This window comes from Physeter macrocephalus, chromosome 7 (genome assembly GCF_002837175.3).
Source record: "Physeter macrocephalus isolate SW-GA chromosome 7, ASM283717v5, whole genome shotgun sequence".
Taxonomy (NCBI): Eukaryota; Metazoa; Chordata; class Mammalia; order Artiodactyla; family Physeteridae; genus Physeter; species Physeter macrocephalus.
Window position 1 is genome coordinate 65738747 of NC_041220.1, and position 7847 is coordinate 65746593.

The window sequence follows — 7847 nt, forward strand, 5'->3', positions numbered from 1 at the left end:
GCCATGGCTCACGGGCCCAGCCGCTCCACGGCATGTGGGATCTTCCCGGACTGGGGCACGAACCCGTGTCCCCTGCATCGGCAGGCGGACTCTCAACCACTGCGCCACCAGGGAAGCCCAAATCTCTTTTTTTTTAATTGATTAAATCTCAAGATTATAAAAGACTTTTTAAAAAAGAAAGATCTGGCCTTCATGCAATATTTGAAACACTCCCACCTCCCACTACCAAATAAATATTTATTGGTCCTCCATTTAAACAAGGAAAGAGATATAACTCAGTGCTTCTCAAATCAGAATCATCTAACTTGCTTCTAATAATTCAGATCTTGATCAACTTAGTTATGCACACATTTTTCACGGGATTTTTGGTAAACACTAACACTTAGTTATAGGTGAAAATTATGGGTTTCATCTCCACAACCCCCTGAAAGCAAGTTTCTGACTGAATCCTGACACACACATTTCTCAGCAAACATGTGACAATCACACCACCAATTTAGCCAAACCCAATGGAGTTCCAGCTCTCAATTCCTTCCTCTAAGAGCTCTGACAAAACATTTCATGGACAGTTCACTGGAGGCAAAGGAAGCAGGATTCAGCCAACTATCTAATCAGAGTCAGGAGACCAGGAAGTCTCCAACTTAGTAGCTGAAACAGGCCATTGAGGAATCAAGCTCTGGGTGCCATTTCTGAGGATGCAGACTGCTGGGCCTGCTATATTTTTATGGCCCGTGTATACAAGGCTGTGAGGGTCTCTACAATACTGCCAGAAAATACACATATAATGAAACCTAATAATTTCATCAAGAAATACCCAGTTCTGATATTCATTAGTCAAATAACAGAATTTCTGGTATTCACTGGAGATGAATATAATTTAATTCCTCTGGTTTGTGGACCTTTGATTAAATGTTAGCTAATGACCCTGGAGTATATATTTCTGATTAAGACAACTAACCACAACAAGGGTCTAGATTAAAACTAAATCATACATACATGTTCATATCACACAGTCTATGCTGAAATATTTTAAAGAAAATATGCTGAAAAATTTTAAAGAAAATTATCCAAGACCTGCTGACTCAGAATATCTGGGCCTGAAAATCTGCATTTCTATACAAGATCCTCATAAGATGCATATGTGTGCTAGAATTTTGTGAACCACTGTCACAGATGTTCTGATGACTCGGGGGGACACGGACTTGTGTTAGAATCCTGGCTCTTCAACTTTATAGCTATTTAAAGCTATTATACTTTATTTAAACACTGTGATTCCGTTTCCTCATCTGTACAATGGTCAGAATAATACCTACCTTGCAGGATTAGTGTAAGAGTGAATTTACACTAACTCTTCCCTGGGACTTCCCTGGTGGCGCAGTGGTTAAGAATCCGCCTGCCAATGCAGGGAACATGGGTTCAAGCCCTGGTCCGGGAAGATCCCACATGCCGCGGAGCAACGAAGCCTCTGTGCCACAACTACTGAGCCTGCACTCTAGACCCACGAGCCACAACTACTGAGCCTGCATGCCACAACTACTGAAGCCCGTGTGCCTAGAGCCCACACTCCACAACAAGAGAAGCCACCGCAAGGAGAAGCCTGTGCGCCAGAATGAAGAGTAGCCCCCGCTCGCCACAACTAGAGAAAGCCCATGCGCAGCAACGAACACCTAATGCAGCCAAAAAAAAAAATTAAATTAATTTAAAATAAATAAATAAAATAAAAATTTAGGTTTTAAAAGTAAAATTCTTAGCACAATGATTTGCATATATTATGACTGAAATTTATATGAAATATCCTGAGTTTTCTCTTTGCCAGGGAACACAAATCCTGGCTAATACTCTGATTTTTCTATACCCCTTTAAACTGGAGTGTTCACCACTGAATGAACTCTCCCAATTGTGATCTGAGTAAGGAACAAGAGAATAGAATTATTACCATCTTTGTTCCAGAAAGAACTTCAACAAACATTTTTGGAGATCATTTCACATGGTTGATTTGATCTTACTCAATTAAAATACAGAAGAATTCCTTATACATGCTGTTGCAAAGTCAAGTTTATATGTTCTGTATTTTTTGGGGGGAAACAGATGCAAGACTATATATCCTGTTGAATTTCATCTTGTTGGATGCAACATATCAAGATATTTTTGAATTCTTATTCTGTCATGCAACCTATTTGGTCTCCTCCACCTTCATATCATCTCTAAATGTGATTAGTATACCCTTAAATTCTTCAAGTCTTTGATTTTACAAAATGTTGAACACACAAGAATGTTCCAACCAAGTTGGAGTCGTCACATTTTGTGAGGGGTTGTCATACCAATAACTGGTCTCTTCCATTGTCGTTACATTCATTAGTGGTTTCCCATTTTTTCTACAAGACTATCATGAGGAAGAATGTGTCAAATTCCTTCATACAGGCCAAAGAACACCACGTCTATCGTAGTAACTTAGTCTGTCTGATAATTTTTATAAAGAAAAAATAAATAAAATTGGTACAACATGATTTACTTTTACTGAAATGATACTGGGATATAGGAACCTCCACTTTTTGCTTCTAAATAAGAAGTAGGTTTTAACTCATGTATCAATAACAATTAATTGGCTGTGGCTGCCTAGAGCATAATTTTGACAATGATTCTAGATCTGGTCCAATCGCTTCTCGGCCTTTTGGCTAAGATCAAGTGTAGATCTGGTCCAAACACAGCAGTCAGGGATGCCATGATCTGATTATTTTGCAATATCTTCCATGGATATACAAGGTAAGAAAGTGGTAGCACACTTGTAGCAGATTTATATGTCATGCTTGGCCTGGATTTTGAAAATCTAGCCCTTAATTTACTAGACTCTAGAATCTTATTTGTCCTGCCATTTATTGAGTCCATCCTTTTCCTCCTGTGGACAGAATGATATGTATCAACTTCCCAGTTTGCCAGTATCTCTTATTTTTCATATGTCTCTGTAATATGATTTGTGAGTTTTCTTAGTACCATAGGATGTAATTCATCTGGGTGAAGAGATTTTAACTTATTCACAGCAAGAAAAGTGTTCTATTATAATGTTTTCAACTATATTGAGCTTCTATTTGTCTTTACTAATTTTTCGATAGTTTTCCATTAAATGATTGGTCTCAATGGTAGATTTTATCTTCCAAAGATAGCCACAATACTCCCATCCCTCATGGTTTCTTATAATGTCCTCTTGACAGTCCAAGAACCTGGAGAGATCTTGTAACTCCCTCAACCTGATAAAAGTGATATTATGTGACTTCCAAGCTAGGTTGTAAAAATAACACACACTCCCACTTTGTTCTCTCTTGGGATATTCACTCTTAGAATTCACCTGCCATGCTGTGAGGAAACCCAAACTATCCTATGAAGAGATACATGGAGAGGCCATATGAAAGTGTTTCAGCCAACAGCCCTGTTGAGGTCTTAGCCAACAGCCTTCGTCAACTACCAGGAATGTGAATGAAGAAGACTTCAAATGATTCCAGCCCAAAGCAGTAGAGTCACCTTCAGCCTTCAAATCTCACTAGTGGAGGCCCAGACATCACGGAACAGAGAAAGGTTGTCTCTGTTGTGCCCATTTGAATTTCTGAATCCCAGAATCCAGGATTGTAATAAAATAGCTGTATTATGCCACTACATTTTGAGGTGGTGTGTTGCACAGCAATAGTAACTGGAACAATCTCCTTGACAGAATAGACAAATGCAAAATTGAAGCTCTTTCTTCAAATGTCACTGTTTCTCAGTTACCGTCTGCATTGGAAACACCTGATATGCTTGTTAAAATTCAGATTTCTAGACACACACACACGAGCACACACGTACGTGTGCGCGCACACACACACACACACACACACACACACACACACACACAAAATGGTCCTGGAACAACTATGCCAAACCCAAAGGAATGGTGGAATCACTGCCCTGGAGAAGGCCGGTGGTGTATGTGGGTTGAGTGCTCTGGACATTAGGGCAACCTGAGCTTGAATTGAGAAATCTCACTTCTTGACCACTCCGGAAACAACTGGCACTGTTTCAAAAGTCCTAGCTCCAACATTCAAATGTTTTATTATTCAACAGGACTGCAAAAATACATCAGTGTCAGATAAAAATTTAAAAATATCATTTCAACTTAAAATGGATGATGAATCAAAGGAGAAAGTTATTGTCCAAGACCACAATAACACCACCTTTTTTATTATTATGACCCCAAATCCTGGACCTGGTCCTGGCCTCTCATTGCTTGTTTGGAAGGGAACTGTCCAGCACCACTGCTTCCTGAATGAAAGCCATTAAACCCAGTGAAAGGAAATCGTGGATCAGCCTCCAACCTGTGTTCTAGGACTGAACCCCTCCCTTCAAGAGAAACCAAGGCCCTTTCTCATCTAAACTCCATCGTGAGCACAGCCTGACGTGCATGAATTCATGCTAATGTCATAGAAAACAAGTCATGAAGAATGGGGCCAGTCTACTCAAAGTGTTTGCCAACAAGCACTTCCATAATCCCTGAAACAGAGGGGAATTCAAAAGTTTGTTGTCTCAGAAAAGCAGACTTTGTACTCTCAAGTTATCTTCTTGCCTAGTGAGCACTAGGTCCAAAGAAGAACCTAAACTGTAAAATATATCCAAATATGAAACTTTGTTATGATTGCCACTAAGAGGTAAGGTTTGCTTTGTAAAATAAGAATGCTAGAGGGATTTCCCTGGTGGTCCAGTTGTTAAGACTCCGCGCTTCCACTGCAGGGGGCACGGTGAATGTTAGGTGATGATGTCTTCAACATTACAAATTGTGTGGGTAAAAATTTGACTGCTTCCTTATAAGTAGCTATTTATTGGGGGAAGGGGATGAGTTGTATTCATGATTATTTTCTTCTCCTGAAATTAATCACTAAAAAGTAGGGTTTTTTCATAACCATTATTTATTGAATATACACTATACACTATACACTTTGCTAGGTGCTTTTTTTGCAGTTCCCTTTCTCTTTCATTTTTTTTTTAAACTGAAGTATAGTTGATTTACAGTATTGTGCTAGGTTCAGGTGTACAGCAAAATGACTTAGTTATACATATAAATATGTATATATCTATATCCTTTCTTTTCAATTCTTTTCCATGAAAACTAGCTTTGAGAGAATAAGAATCTTGCCATTGATGTCATAGAGTCATGATGCTCACGAAAGATAAGGACTGAATGAATGATCATGAAATGGTGGTCATGCTTCAGATGTTTTAGAATTAGCATATTTTAAGATCATGTTTATAGCTTTCAATAAAGTCTATTTTTATTCCATTTTCAGTTTGATGTTTCTAATAAGGAATGCAAAGGAAACAGGATGCCAGTGCACTCCTTCAGATAACAAGATATTGGGCTAGATGCTTAAAATGCAACAGATAACAGGTAAAAATGCTCCATATGGCCCATTCTTAAAACATTTGGTCTGCTGCATTTATTATCATATTTTTACTTTTACTAAGCAGTTCTGAAACCTACATTTCCTAAACAATAAATTGTAAAGAGCAATCCAAATTTTACATTTTCCGGCAAAACGTATCCCTGCTCCTTTTTGTTCTGCAGACATTTTTGTGCTACAGTCTATGCATGGTTCATATTTGCTCATATAAAGGATGACGTATTTTGTAGTTCGACTCCTGTCTTCTATAGAAGCTGTTATTTAGATTTATTCATTTGGACTCTGAGTATGTAAGTTAGGATGATCAAATGGTAACCGTGGCAACAGAAAGCAGGGTTCACATCTTAGCAGGGTCATGTCATTCTTTCCCACAGTGCAGAACTCACATTCTAAGACTAATCCAGTATCTAAAAATAAATCTCAGGACAGCTCATGTTGCCATTTATGGGAAAATATGACTGAGTCAGTTAACTAATCTTCCTGTTGCAGAAAAAGAATCCCTCGTCAGTAAACTAAAAGATCCTGGTTTTAGGGAAATGAAATGACAAGGGGAGAGGGAGAACATTCTTCTCTTCCAGAGTAATATTTGAAGCTTAGAACTACCCCATAACTAACAGGACTACAAAACCAGATCCAGTGAAAAGACCTACAGTAAAGGCAATAATAACTTTAATGAAATAACTATTTCACAGTACTTATGATATATTCACATACATGGTGGCAAAGTAGCCACTAAAGAATTCCTCCAACTGGGATTTTCTCACAAATGGACCCGTACTGTTTAAGTACTTGGCTTTGTTACTGGCTCAATCCCAGGAATGTCCATGGCCTCAATCATGCTGTAGAGGGGCTGGTTCACAAGCTGATTGCACACATGGCCATGGGCTTATCTGCCCTTGGTCAGCCCTAGTCATGTGTGAGAGACAAGTTTGATACTTCTTCTTAAGCCCACTTTGAAGTTTATAATGAGGGGCTTTGTTTTCATTTGCTCCTGGGGCTTCATATTAGGCAGAGTGAAAGAAACTGACAGAATAAAAAATTTAACTTACTTGCAAAAATACTACTATTCAGCATCCAGTCTGGTGCTTAAACTAGCTGGACACAGCTAAACTTTTAAAATCAGCTTTCCTAGTTTATTATTTTATTTCTCAATCTTAATTATACTTGTATTTTTCTTAGCTCAGCTCTTACATATCCCCAATTTCCATCACTAGATTTCCCACATTCCTATTCTGAAACCAAATTAAAATTATTTCTATTATACAACAGAGTTATCCACTGCAGTCTAATGTTATACACTAGATCCTCAGATTTTATTCATCTTATAAATAAAAAGTTTTATTTATAAGATGAACTTATTTATTTACTGAAAGTTTGTGCCCTTTTACTAAGCTCTCCCCATCTCCCCCACCCCCCAGACCCTGGCAGCCACTTTTAATGCTCTCTGTTTCCATGAGTTCAATTATCAAATCATCACCTTGTACACTTTATCTTATGATTTTGTTTGTGAATTATACCTCAATGAAGCTGGAGGAAAAGAAATTTCTACTCCAGCTTTTTTAAAATTTCCATTTGCATGGAATATCTTTTTTCATCCCCTCACTTTCAGTCAGTATGTGTCCCTAGGTCTGAAGTGGGTCTCTTGTATACAACATATATACAGGTCTTGTTTTTGTATCCACTTAGCCAGTCTATTTATTTTGGTTGAAGCATTTAATCTATTTACAGTTAAGGTAATTATCGGTATGTATGTTCCTATTACCATTTTCTTAATTGTTTTGGGTTTGTTATGGTAGGTCTTTTCTTTTTCATGTTTTTCCTGCCTAGAGAAGTTCCTTTAGCATTTGTTGTAAAGCTGGTTTGGTGGTGCTGAATTCTCTTAGCTTTTGCTTGTCTCTAAAAGTTTTAATTTTTCCATCAAATCTGAATGAGATCCTTGCTGGGTAGAGTTCTTGGTTGTAGGTTTTTCCCTTTCATCACTTTAAATATGTCCTGCCACTCCCTTCTGGCTTGCAGAGTTTCTGCTGAAGGATCAGCTTTTAACCTTATGGGGATTCCCTTGTATGTTATTTGTCATTTTTCCCTTGCTGCTTTTAATATTTTTTCTTTGTATTTGCGCCACCAGGGTAGCCCTGTATTTAATTTTTGATAGTTTGATTAATATGTGTCTCAGGGTGTTTCTCTTTGCATTTATCCTGTGTTGGACTCTCTGCACTTCCTGGACTTGGTTGACTATTTCCTTTCCCATTTTAGGGAAGTTTTGAACTATAATCTCTTCAAATATTTTCTCAGTCACTTTCTCTTTCTCTTCTTCTTCTGGGACCCCTATAATGCGAATGTTGGTGTTTTTAATGTTGTCCCAGAGGTCACTGAGACTGTCTTCAATTCTTTTCATCCTTTTTCCTTTATTCTGCTCTGCAGTAG

The 7847-nt window shown here is 38.1% G+C and overlaps 1 pseudogene; it reads left to right on the forward strand.

Moving 5' to 3' along the window:
• Positions 1-2655: 2655 nt before the first annotated feature.
• Positions 2656-2836, forward strand: LOC112062062 (uncharacterized; annotated as a pseudogene).
• The last annotated feature ends 5011 nt before the right edge of the window (positions 2837-7847 follow it).